Raw genomic sequence first — 14,049 nt, 5'->3', positions numbered from 1 at the left:
TTTTAAATCTGCTCCATATAAAAGAAAAACTCCCAGTTTCATACCTATTCAGTGCAGTTTGATGTGGGCTCCATTTGTTGCCCTACACACATCCAAACGATGGTGAAGTTCTTGCCACACACAGGTAAGAACATCTGGTGTAACAGAGTGAATAATGTCTGTGATTCTCTGTTTTAAGTGATTAACCCCTTAAGGTCCAATAACTGACACAGTCTATCATTGGACGTCTCCCCCGCTTTGATGTGGGCTCCGGCGGTGAGCCCGCATCAAAGCTGGGACATGTCAGTTGTTTTAAATGTTCGATCCACTCACAAACGATCCACCCGCACCTATTAACTGCTGCTGACAGCGGCATTTAACCAGTGCTTCTGGAGGCGCAGTTGGAAATGCACGCATCGCTGACCCCCATCACATGATCGGAGGTCAGCGATGCGTTGGATAACAACCAGAGGTCTCCTGGAGATCTCTATGTTTGCTGATGTCTGATTGCTATGAGCACCACCCGGTGGTCGGCGTTCATAGCAATGCTGTATTTCTGCTACATATAGGCGATCTGAGCATCGCCTATAAGTAAGCAGAGCCGATCGAACTATGGCAGCTTCAAGCCTCCCATGGAGGCTATTGAAGCATGCCAAAATTTAAAAAAAATGTTTTTAAAAATATGAAAAAAATCGAAAAAAATATAAGAGTTCAAATCACCCCCTTTCACAAGATTCAAAATAAAACAATAAAAGAAATCAAACATACACATATTTGGTATCGCTGTGTTCAGAATCGCCCGATCTATCAATAAAAAAAAGATTAACCCGATCGCTAAACGATGTAGCGAGAAAAAAAATCAAAACGTCAGAATTACGTTTTTTTGGTCGCTGCGACATTGCATTAAAATGCAATAACAGGCTATCAAAAGAACGTGTCTGCACAAATGTGGTATTATTAAAAATGTCAGCTCGGTGCACAAAATATAAGCCCTCACCCAACCTGAGATCACAAAAAATAGAGACGCTACGGGTCTTGAAAGATGGCCCAATTTTATTTTTTTTAACAAACTTTGGAATTTTTTTCACCACTTAGATAAAAAATAACCTAGACAGACATGTTTGGTGTCTATGAACTCGTAATGACCTAGAGAATCATAATGGCAGGTCACTTTTAGCATTTAGTGAACCTAGTCTAAAAGCCAAGCAAAAAACAAGTGTGGGATTGCACTTTTTTGCAATTTCACCGCACTTGGAATTTTTTTCCCGTTTTTTAGCACATGACATGGTAAAACCAATGGTATCGTTCAAAAGTACAACTCGAGCAGCAAAAAAACAAGCCCTCAAATGGCCATATTGACAGGAAATTAAAAAAGTTATTGCTCTGGGAAGAAGGGGAAGGAAAAATGAAAATCCAAAACCAAAAATACCTCTGTCATTAAGGGGTTAATGTCATTGATACGTTCAATGTACACATGTTGCTTCAAATAAAAAAAGGGGAGAAGCCAGCGCTGCTTGCGGTCAGAACGCAATACATAAAGTGCATATGCACATATTGATTTCTAACTGCATTTCAAAATGAGACATTTAACAAAAAATTGATCAATTATTTGAGCCATCCCGCCACGGCAAGGCAATCTCATATGGGCCAGTCCCACTCTATGTTTTTTATATTCGCTGTGCCATTATGGCCTCCTAAATGTATTAAAAGCAAGACCATATCAAATGCACACTGTACCTGATGCGTTTCTGAATCACTCCCATGGAGCCAGAAATTTAATGTGGTCTTGCTTTTAATACATTTAGAAGGCTATAATGGCACAGCAAATCTAAAAAACGTAGAGTAGGACTGCCCCATATGAGAATGCCTTGGCGTGGCGGGGTGGCTCAAATAATTGATCAATTTTTTGCTAAATGTCTCATCTTGAAATACAGTTAGAAACCAATATGTGCATATGCACTTTAGGTATTGCGTTCTGACCAAAAGCAGCGCTGGCTTCTTCCCCATTTTTATTTGATATTGGTTTGCGGCTGACCACCACTGTTGCCATGCATGCTGGGTTATGTTCCCTGTTCTTTCTGTGTTCATTGTGATTGATCTAGGCTGCTGTGCATACACAGCAGCCCAGCCCTGCCCCAGGCTCTGTTTGATTGTGCACCTGTGTCTGGGACTGTATCACCTTTAATCTGTAGTGCTGGTCAGGCACTGTGGAGGTTAGTCCTGAAATGTCTATGTCCAAACCTGGTCAACCTTTATCTGCGCTCGCCTTTTCTGGCTCCATGGGAGTGATTCAGAAATGCTTCAGGTACAGTTTGCATTTAATGTGGTCTTGCTTTTATTACATTTAGGAGGCCGTAATGGCACAGCGAATATAAAAAATGTAGAGTAGGACTGCCCCATATGAGAATGCCCTGGCGTGGTGGCTCAAATAATTGATCAATTTTTTGCTAAATGTCTCATTTTGAAATACAGTTAGAAATCAATATGTGCATATGCACTTTATGTATTGTATTCTAACCACAAGCAGCGCTGGCTTCAACCCTTTTTAATTACACATGTTGCTTCACATAACCCCAAAAGTCTAAGGGCATCAGATCCGGGGATTGTGATGGCCATGACTTGACAGAACCCCTGCCTATCCACTGCCGGGGGAATGTTCTATCCAGAAACTCATGAACAATGGTGGCATAGTGTGGAAGAGCGCAGTCCTGTTGAAAGATGACACCTTCAGGAAATTGTGGCACTGCATACAATTCCAACATGTCAAGATACGTGTTTGCCGTCACATACTGCTCCGCAAAAAAAAATGGGACTATTACCTTATCATGCGTGAGTCCACACCACATGTTCACTTTAGGGGTGTTAAGTTCATACTCAACGTAGGCATGAGGATGTTCAGCAGCCCATATTCAGACGTTATGGCAATAAACATGTCCACAGATATGGAAGGTCGCCTCATCGCTAAACACAATCTTCTGCAAAAATCTTGCATCATTGTCGATCTCACAAAGCATATCTGTAGCAAACGTGCATCGTATGGGTCTATCCAACGGTTTGATAGCATGCAACAGCCGCAATTTGTACCCCGTAAAACAGAGACGTTTCTTTAACACCTTATGAACTGTAGTCTTGCTTAGGCGTAATTGTCGAGCACATGCATGTACATATTTTTTAAGGCTCCTTAGGTAGCTATCCTGTATAGCCTCTACAGAGTTGTCACTGAATGATGACCTACCAGAACAGGGTTTCTCCACCAAACTGCTGGTTTCCTTCAACTGTTTATCCCACCGAGTAATGTTATTCCTATGTGGTGGTGCTTCGTTATAAACATGCCCGATATTCACATAGCACTTTGGTCACGGATTCTGAAAAACTGAAAACTGGGAGGGTTTTCCTTTTGTTTGGAGCAGATTTCACATTTCTATCATCTTTTGTTGCTTTCCTGTGACTGGTCAAAAGTGCACCATGACTTTACGGATACACTGTATTTACTCATTGATTTAAAGAAAATACAATTCAAGAAAGAGATCCTCTTTGTTTCCCACTTCTCAGGACTTTGCACCGAGTGTTCTGAAGAGCCTGCACAACTCATCACAGTGAGCTCCATGTACAGTAGTGACGTCATCGCACCCACTGAGCTGAGACCTCAGACGACGAAGAATAATAATGGGAGAGGGAGCGTCAGCTGACATTCCCTCCTCCATCATTGCTTTCAACTGTATCTGTCACATAATATCAAAAAGATAAATGGTCAATGACCACTGACCATAATGCAGACTATCAAAGTGCCAATTAGAGAAAGTGCTGAAGTGCAAAAAAATCAGTTAACGCTAATATTACGGTGAAACGCACATCGAGGCTAGCTGGTCTTACTCCTACATCCTGCACCTGGTGTACATCTTGTCCCAAGGTAATATTATCTTTAACTGATTTTTTGGCACAATAAAAAATTTATATTGCATCATACATTTTTTCCCCTCGATTTTTTTGGATCCTGGATATGGTATTTTGATATTCCTATTTCATTTAGATATTTTTGGTGTGTTATAATTATTTCAGGATCCAATTGTTTTGGTTTTTTAGAGAGGGAGAGATGACTCTACTGACCATAAGAACATACACACAGTAGATTTAGTGACTCTAGAGATGGAAAACCTGCTTATCTGTGATGGCCGAGGTACAGAGACTACTGTACAAGACATGATAATTCATAAGATGTCATAGCTACAGGGCATTAGGGAGAGGCCCCACACAGCAATGCAAAATGATGTTAGCCTACTCTAAGTTGTTTCTGTAACGAGGAAAATTGTTCCATGCAAGGTTTTTTGTGTCCTGTGAATCTAATCTCAAAATCTAATCTAAATTTGTGTGAAACTATGGATTTCAGGAAATTCAACTTGAATGTAATCCTCTCATCTCAATTAAAGAAGCACCGCCATCAAAGATTTTATCTCTTTAATGTATTGCAGTCATCATATTATATAGCACCGTGTACTTACAAATGCTCATTTTGAAATTCTACCCAGCTAATTCTTCTCTTTTCAATTAGGTCTATGACATCACGTGATTAAAAGCTGACTAGCTGAATCTTTCTAAGCTCTATGTAGAAACAGAAGGTCAGTTTTTCCTACATGTGTCATAAATCACTGAAAAAAATCCCTGGCATGGGGGAGGAGTGGAATAGCGGGGCAGGGATTGAAAAGGAGGATGATAAAGGCAGGATCAAGAAGCTTTCTGTTTTACATAGAGCAGAAAAAAAAAAGAATTATCTGGGTAGAAAGGCAAAATGAGCAATTGTAAGTACACAATGCTATATAATATGATGATTGAAATATATTAAAAGGATAAAAACTTTGATTATGAGGATAAAAACTTTCTTGAAAAGAGCATAAAATCGAAACAACTCCATTTAGAAATCTATATTTGGAGAAATCGGATATTGTCAAAGAAAAAAAAAGATGGTGTCCACTTTTTCCTATGAAGTGAATCTATAATAGTACGGGCTAAGCGTCACTCTGTCTGAAGCCTCCGTAGACTGCGCAGGCGTGACGCGCCTGCGCAGTCTGGCTCCAGACAGAGTGACACCACCCCCCCAGGAGATCGCCGGCACACGTACCCCCCAGGACATCGCCGGCACACGCATCCCCCAGGAGATAGCCGGCACAACACTTTACCGATTCGGTGTGGCCACGGGTTCTTGCATCTTGCTGTGATGACAGGAGAGGGCGGGTTTTGGTGCCGGAAGCGGCGCATGCGCAGTCCTCGTTTTCCAGCGCCATTTTGTGGAAGACACACTGTCTTCACACTGCAGTGTGTCCTCAAGAACATGGCGGTGGAAAGCGAGGACTGCGCTGGCGCCGAGTCCGGCACACGCCCACTCCAGACATGAATAGGCACCTGCGCAGTCCGCGCTTACCGCTGCCATTTTCTTGAAGACACACTGCAGTGTGTCTTCAAGAAAATGGCGGTGGTGAGTGCAGATGCCGATTCCGGCGCTACAACACGCCCAGAACAGGACAGTGATGGACACAGGGAAGAAAGGTGAGTATGTTTTTTTTAATGTGTTCAGTTTAATAGGGGGGAAGGGGACCATTCATATCAGGATTGGGGACTGAGGGGACCATGTATACCACGAAAGGTGGCTGAGGGTACCATGCATACCACGAAAGTTGGGGTGAGGGGGACCATGCATACCAGGATAGGGGGATGAAGGAACCATGCATACCAGGATAGGGGGGGTGAGAGGACCATGCATACCAGGATTGGGGGTGAGAGGACCATGCATACCAGGATAGGAGGGTGAGGGGACCATGCATACCAGGATTGGGGGGGTGAGAGGACCATGCATACCAGGATAGTGGGGTGAGGGGACCATGCATAACAGGATAGGTGGGTGAGTGGACCATGCATACCAGGATTGGGGGGTGAGAGGACCATGCATATCAGTATTGGGAGGTGAGGGCACCATGCATACCACAATAGGGATAAGGTGGTACCATGCATACCACGATAGGGATTAGGGGGTGCCATGCATACCAGGATTGGGGGATGAGGGAACCATGATTACCTGTATATGGATAAGGGCGTACCATGCATACCAGGATTGGGGGGTGAGGGTACCATACATACCAGGATAGGGATGAGGGGTGCAGCACATACCAGGATGGGAGACCATATACCAATAAAATTGCCCACCACCTGGGCGGGCGTAGAACGGGTTCATAGCTAGTGTAATATAACACTATTGTGACATGTACACATTGCAACTACTAAATGAAACTTATACAGCTAAACCACATGGTTATAAGGTAATCACTGAGAAAAACCTATATAGGAACTATTAGTCAAATCAGTGTGAACAGGGATTAACAAAGAACATAGAGCCAAAACCAGAAAAAAGAGATGATTGTCGGTGCAAAATAATGAATAAGATAAAGTTTATTAAGTAGAAAAAGATAATAACAGGATGTGGAGGGGGGAGAAGTAACACGTATCACATGATGAGCTGTGAGAGACTAGGATGCACACTGCGTGGGAACAAATGCATATGTCATAATATATATCATGAAAATACCAACAACCATTATAATCAATGCAATAATCAAAAGAGTGTTGTCCCTAAGTATAACATAGCAGATTCCTGCATAGGAGGCAATAATGGAGTAAAAATTTTTATGGTAAATACCTATGCACGGAGCTACAGAGGTCCCCAGAGACTGTGTGCACATCTCTATGCGCATTTCGGTCCTGCCTTCATCAGGGGGCATATGTGTAATAAGGGATGCTGTGTATTTATAGATAAAATCAATGCTGCTGTAGTCCGGATGCAGCATCATGCACTGGAATTGGCATCTCCAACTGGAAGTGATGCATGTGTTTTCATGGCAACTACGATTCCGGCCGGCATCAGGGTCTTGTTTTGGGAGGCATCAGCACCACTAGGAGGAGCCACCACAAGCAGATTCTGAAAGCCGGAGGGGATAGCAGAGACAGGACAACACATATGCGTGCAAGTAGGGGACGTCAAAACTAGTTTGCAAGTGAAAATGAGCAAGAATTATAATGATGCAATCTCTGATAACTAGAGATGAGCAGATTTATTCAGATTCGGTTCTGAATACAATCGGAATTCAGAATTGTTTTTGCAATATTCGTCGAACACAGCCGAACATCATTAGTGTCAATGGCAGTAGAAATTACTGAATATGTTTGGAACCGATCATAAAACAAACATTCAGCACGAATAGTGGTTGAATATGTGCCCCGAATATGTCAAAATCAGATTCGGGGTGAAAACCCAAACAAATTCGCTCATCTCTACTGATAACACATCACCATCTCTGACAAGTAAAAGATACTATATATGGAGGTGTATGTATAGTGGAACCATGATAAATATACACAAAAAGATCTAAAGACACATATATTGGAATCATTGAGAACAAGCATCATATCCATACAGTATATCACCCATATATTTCCATCATATGACAACAGCATAATAAAGCAATTATTAGCAGGTGAATATACATGGTATTCATGAATAAATTATTAATATTAATACCAACAAAGAGACTTTGCAACTACTGGAGATTTTATGACATAAATAAATAATTTATCTATGTCCAGATACAAAGCGCTATTGAGTGCATTGAGTGTGTGTGAAAGATGAAAGAAAGGACCTGATTCTGAGGAAAAAGTAGGAATGTAGAGTTGAAAACAGTTAGATTAGTGAGTTGATGTGATAGTCTTACCAAAAAAGATGTGTCCTTATGGCATGCTTAAAACTGTGGAGACTAGGAATAAGCATGATTCTCCTAGGTAACAGATTTCAGTAAACTAGTTCAGCATGAGATAATTCTTGATGATGGGAGTGCACAGTTAGGATTCTTGAGTATGTTAGTCTAAAGTCCCCGTCTCACATAACGAGATCGTTAGCAAGATCGCTGAAACGTCACAGGTTTTGTGACGCAACCGCGACCTCGCCAGCGATCTCGCTACGTGTGACACATAGCGGCGACTGGCCCCCCACTGGATATCGCTGATCGTGCTCGAATATCCTAGGCCAGGCCATTTTTTGATTGTTGGCATCCCGCTTGCCAGCATGCATTGCTGTTTGACGCCGATGAGCGACCTCGTTGGCGATGCAGAACTCAGGGACGCAGGCGTAAGTTGTCTGAATAGCTGCTGTGTGACAAGGTTCCAACGACCGCCAAGGTCGTTATACTGATCGCTATATCGTTGCTGCGTCATTGAGTAGATCTGCCTGTTTGACAGCTTACTAGCGACCATGTAGTGATGTATCAGCGATCCTTACCAGGTCGTATCATTGTCGGGATCTCTGGAGCATCGCTATGTGTAAAGGGACCCTTAGATTATTGGATCCAGTTGGATAAACACGTGGGTGGGCTGCGTTGCTGGAGCAAATCAATTCTTCAGAAAAAATGATAAGGCAAAGGCTTTTTATTCACGTGTTTCAACCCCATACCGGCGTCTTTTTCTAGTGAAAAAAACTATTTTTCACTTGAAAAAGATGCCAGTGCAGCGTTGAAACGCGTTGTGAATAAAAAGTCTTCTCTTCATCATATTTTCTGAAGAATTGATTTACTCCAGCAACGCAGGACGCCGCCCACCTACGTGTTTATCCAACTGGATCCAATATCCCATGGAGGATTTATCCACCAGCCACGGGGCAGTAGCAGCTGTTTTTCTTCACGCCTACATACGAGTTGCGTCTGTCAAAGCACCATCTGTTGAGGGTATCCAGCACTTTTCTACTCTCCCTCCATAGGGTATCACCCTATTGTGCACTCTGTTTCCCACTTCTAGATTGACACACTCTTAGATTATTAGCAGAATAGAGTGCACAGGTAGGGTGGTAGACAAAAATGAGGGCGGTACTGTAGGATGGTGGAGTACTTGTTCCAAATTTGTGGTTGAGTGTGATAAGTATATATCATTTTCTTTAATGGATGGGCAACTAGTGCAATAACTGGGTAGAGAAATCATTCTATCTGGCTGTTTCATTTAGGATACATTGAAAATAGGACAGTTTAGTTAGAGCGAGACCAATTAGGGGTAAGTCACAGTTAAGATGTGAATGAAGCAGAGCAGCATTGCAAGTTTTTGAAGTTTACAATATAAGAAAAGGTCAGGTTCTGGAGCTGTTTTTAAGGTGAAATTGATGTGAGTGATTGACTGGACATAAAGAATGAAGAAAAGGTCAAAACATAAGGCACGTGGCTTGAGAGTTATGGAGTGATGGAAAATCAATGAGAAATATTAGGTTTAAATAGGTTACTAGAAAGTTGAGATGATCAATGCTATGTAAAAATCTAGGCAATTTTTCCATTTTAGGCTATTTTTTCCCAAACAGTTGACTCACTGTAAATAGATTGAATTGCAAATCTCAAGTGTTACTAAGTCCAGAAATTATGTGTAACTCTCTGAGGTCTCCTCAGACTGTACTGAACCTCTTTCTAGCTCTATGTTAAGGTAAACAAAGCCTTATGTTAAAGGGAATATGTCAGCAGTATTTTATGTAATCTGATGACAGCAGTAGATAGGGACAGAAACAGTGAATTCAGCAATGTGTCACTTATAAAGCTGTGTGCTGTTGATTACTTATAATGAATGATTTATCACGAGGAGTTTATCATTGTCAGTTCTGATGTGCACATGACTGCTACTACCACGCCTCTTCTTTGATAAGCAGTTCACTGTCAATAGACTGTGTACATAGAGAGGCTGTTGTGGGTGGATGAAGCAGCTTTCTCAGCTCTATATCATATTATTTCTAAGAACTATGATTGTGTTACAACTGCTGCACCCAGTAAACTAAGTGATACATCATTGAAATCAGGCCCAATTGCCCTATATAATGATACTACTGGGTCGCCCTCCCAGGGCTGTGGGGTACTCGGTACCGGGCCGGTGTCAGGGGGATGTGTCACAGCAGCGGTGACCCGGTCCTTGGCCCTGGGCGCCCAAGCAATGGGGAGATGTAGTTAATGGAAGGATAGTTCGTGACGCCACCCATGGTGTTTGGCAAATATGGTGTTAGGCCAACGCTACCTACAGATCCGCTGGGACTGATGGTATGTGCAGCTTAGATGGTAAAGCTCCCCACAGGTGGAGCTGTAGTCCCAGGGCAGTGTAGATGTAGCTGGCACGGGGATGTAGCAGTGCCGAAAGTGTAGGGAACAGACAAGACACAGCGGTTGTAGTTTCTCTACCTTTACTGAGTATATGCAGTCCAGAGTCCTGATTACAGATGGTATTGGAGCAGGTTAGCCTGGAAGCAGATCAGGATTCTCTCTCAGCAGAAGGGCTGTGCAGTCTCATTCCTAGTGCTTTGTAGTGTGAAGCACTCCAGTACTTAGTTACTCTGAAATGCCTCTCTTCAGATGTTCCTAGAACTTTATTTGTATGACAGACAGCTGTAGCCTCTCTCGGGGACTCCTCTTCTGAGTCCTGGCTCACTAGTCAATTGCTGTTGTGTCCCAAGTCTTTGCTGGGAACAGGGCATTTACAGCCTCCTACTCCTCTGGTATCTGTGGTAGGACCGTCAGTATCCGTACCACCGTGGAGACCAGGCTCCAGTTCTGTGCGCTCTCAAGCTGAGGGAGCTCGCCTTCTGCAGCTCAACCTCTCAGCGTCGCACCTCCCGTCCACACACTTCACCCTCCGCAGACTATCTCATCTCTTTCCCTCTTGGCCCTCAGAGGACACCCCTTTCCAGAATCCTGGTTCAGAGATCCCCCTGCTGGCCCGGAGTGGAACTGTGTTGCATGCATTAGGTTAACTGCTGGAGAGACCCATCACTGCTTCCAAGCCTGGAATTACCCTCCCCTGGAGGAAGGCAAAGCCAGTGTGGCGACCATACTCCTGGGGGTGCCACACTCCCCCCTAGTTCAAGTCAGCACTCCTGGGCTGAACAAAAAGAAACATAAATAACATATAAACATTTGAACAATAATATTTGTACAAGATTTGAAAACGGAAAAATGTACAAAAACCAAGAGCTCAAAAATGGTCCTATGATGATAAGTCCAGCATCAATGTCCATGGTCCATTCCTGGGCAATTACTAAAAGTTTTTGACCACACACAAGTCCTGTGGTTCAGTGTCCATAAAACAAACTCCAAAGGAAACTCTTACAGGTTACCTGTAGGCACAAAAGCTTGAAAAACAGTTACATATTTACATAATTTCAACATTTACATCTATTTTGCTATATGCGATATCTAACTGGTAGTATGCCTTGTGTGGTGCGAGTGGATCTGCGTATCCCTAGTGTAGGCAAGCTAGGTAGCATTCTCCTATGGACTCTTAGACTCACCATGGGTGCAACAGGTTCACCACTGGCAGGGCTAGATTTCTCTGGCTCCACTGCTGGTGTGGCCTCTGTGGCCTGATTTTCTCGATCTTCAAGGTCTTCTTGAGTCCTATTCTCCTGTGCTTCTACTTGGGGAAAAAAACAACACCGGCACCACGATTTCATCATTAACTCTAGTCCAATTCGCAGGGAACTCTCCCAGCATGGTACTGACTGTCTTTTCTTCCTCTGTAGGTGGGATGTTATCTGCTCCTCCCGCTTTTTCTTTAAACTGGTCAGGGCATAACTTCAAGTGATCCCTGGATACAGCTGCTGAGGTCTCTCCTCCATCTTTGCTAACAAGGCATACTTTGGTATTATCGAAGTTGGAGGGCAGAATGGTGTAAGGTTCCTCTTCCCATTGATCATCCAGCTTATGCAGTCTTCTTTTTCTCTTGAGAACTTGTTCTCCCGGCGAAAAAGGAACAGCAGGTGCATTTTGGTTATAAAGTCTCTCCTTCTTCTGCCTTGCCTGAGCCAGACTCTTCTCCACACACTCCTGTACCCTTCTGTACTGCTGCTGCCTCTCCTTGTCCCAGTCAGCATCTGGTGACGTTACTTGAGGCATCAGGACTCCCATGTCCAAGTCAATAGGCAGCTTACCAGGCCTTGCTCTCATCAGGTACGCTGGAGTACAGTTGGTAGAGTACACTGGGATATGGTTGTAGAGATCTACCAGATCGGGTAACTTTTCTGGCCACAGATTTCTCTCCTCCAAGGGCAATGTCTTCAGTAAATCAATCGCTACCTGGTTCATCTTCTCGCACATGCCATTGGTCTGTGGGTGATAAGGTGTTGTCTGGATCTTCTTACAACCATACAAGTTGCAGAACTCATGGAACACTTCTGCCTCGAAAGCTGGACCTTGATTTGTGAGTACTCTTTCAGGATAACCATGTGGTCTGCAGAAGTGCTGCTGGAACGCTCTGGCTGCGGTCCTGGCTGTTAGATCTTTGACCGGCACAACCACCAGGAATCTTGAATAGTGGTCCACTATGGGAAGGGCATAGAGGTAGCCTGACCGACTTGGAACCAACTTCACATGGTCCAGGGCTACCAACTCTAGTGGCTGTTTGGTGATGATTAGCTGTAGGGGAGCTCTCTGGCTGCCTCGATCCTTTATGCGCAGGTTACATTGTCCACACTCCCAGCACCACCTCTCAATGGCTTTTCTCATGCTCGTCTAGTAGAACCTTTCTCGGAGCAATGTTTCCAACTTTTTCCATCCAAAGTGTCCAGCTCCATTGTGGTATGCTCCTAGGACCATTGATGCATCTCTCTTTGGGACCACCACCTGCCAGACCAGCTCACGTGTGCGGGCATTGATACTCCTCCGACACAGCTTCCCTTCATAAATGAACAGCCGACCTCTTTCCTTCCACAACTGATGAGTTTCTTCAGGAGCATTCAACTCTGGGCGTGAGTCACCTTGTGTCAGCAGCTCTTTCACCCGGCGAACTGCAGGATCATTATCTTGCGCTTCTGCCCAATCATGATGGGGCAACGGATTCAGAGTCACTTCCTTCAAGCCAGGCCGCCTGTTTCTCACTCCTTGAGCACGTTGGGCCGCCAGTGGCCAGTGGAAGGGAGGCAATTCTACCTCTTCCAGAGCCTCAGGGTCTTCTCCTGCATCTGGCAGATTAGGCATCCTGGATAGCGCATCAGCATTGGCATTCTTGTGCTCTGCCCGGTACTTGATGGTAAACTCATAATTGGATAACCGAGCCATCCATCGCTGCTCCAGTGCTCCTAGCTTGGCAGTGTCCAAGTGGGTCAACGGGTTGTTGTCCGTGAAGATTGTAAATTTGGTCGAAGCTAGGTAATGCCTGAACCTTTCGGTGACAGCCCAGACTATGGCAAGGAACTCCTTCTTGAAAGAACTGTAATTATCAGGGTTCCTCTCAGTGGGACGCAGCTTCCTGCTGGCGTAGGAGATCACTCTCTCTTTTCCATTCTGTACCTGCGACAGTACTGCTCATAATCCCACGTTGCTGGCATCCGTGTACAGCACAAAGGGTTTTTTATAATCTGGGTAGGCCAGAACTTCATCACCTGTGAGAGCCATCTTCAATCTGGGGAAAGACCTCTCCAACTCTTCTGTCCATTCAAATGTGGAATTCTTCTGCTTGCCTTTCTTGGACTGCCCCACCAGAAGGTTTTGCATCAGGGTGGCTATTTCAGTAAAGCCTTTGATGAATCTTCAGTAGTAGCCTACCAGTCCAAGGAATTGGCGTACCTCATGGAGGTTGCTGGGTTTCGTCCAGTCCCGGATGACCGTGACCTTGTCAGGATCTGGTGCCACACCTTCTGCACTGACCACATGACCGAGGTACTGTACCTTAGGCTTCAGGAGGTGGCATTTTGAAGGCTTCACTTTCAGGCCAAAATTAGACAAAGCTTCAAACACTTCGGCCTGGTGTTCCAGATGCTCTTCATAGGTCTTGGAGAAAACAATGACATCATCCAGGTACAACAGGACTGTTTCAAAGTTCATGTGTCCCAGGCAACAATCCATCAGCCGTTGAAAGGTTCCTGGAGCAGTGCAGTGCCAAAATGGCATATAATTGAACTCACAGAGACTCATTGGAGTGGTAAATGCAGTTTTCTCCTTGTCTGCCTCTGCCACGGGAACCTGCCAATACCCACTGGTGAGATCCAAGGTGGAAAAGTAGTTAGCAGTTTTAAGTGCAGCT

Source organism: Dendrobates tinctorius, unplaced genomic scaffold (genome assembly GCF_039654945.1).
Source record: "Dendrobates tinctorius isolate UK_male_01 unplaced genomic scaffold, ASM3965494v1 ptg000103l, whole genome shotgun sequence".
In the NCBI taxonomy this organism is placed as follows: Eukaryota; Metazoa; Chordata; class Amphibia; order Anura; family Dendrobatidae; genus Dendrobates; species Dendrobates tinctorius.
This window is presented reverse-complemented; position numbering follows the sequence as displayed.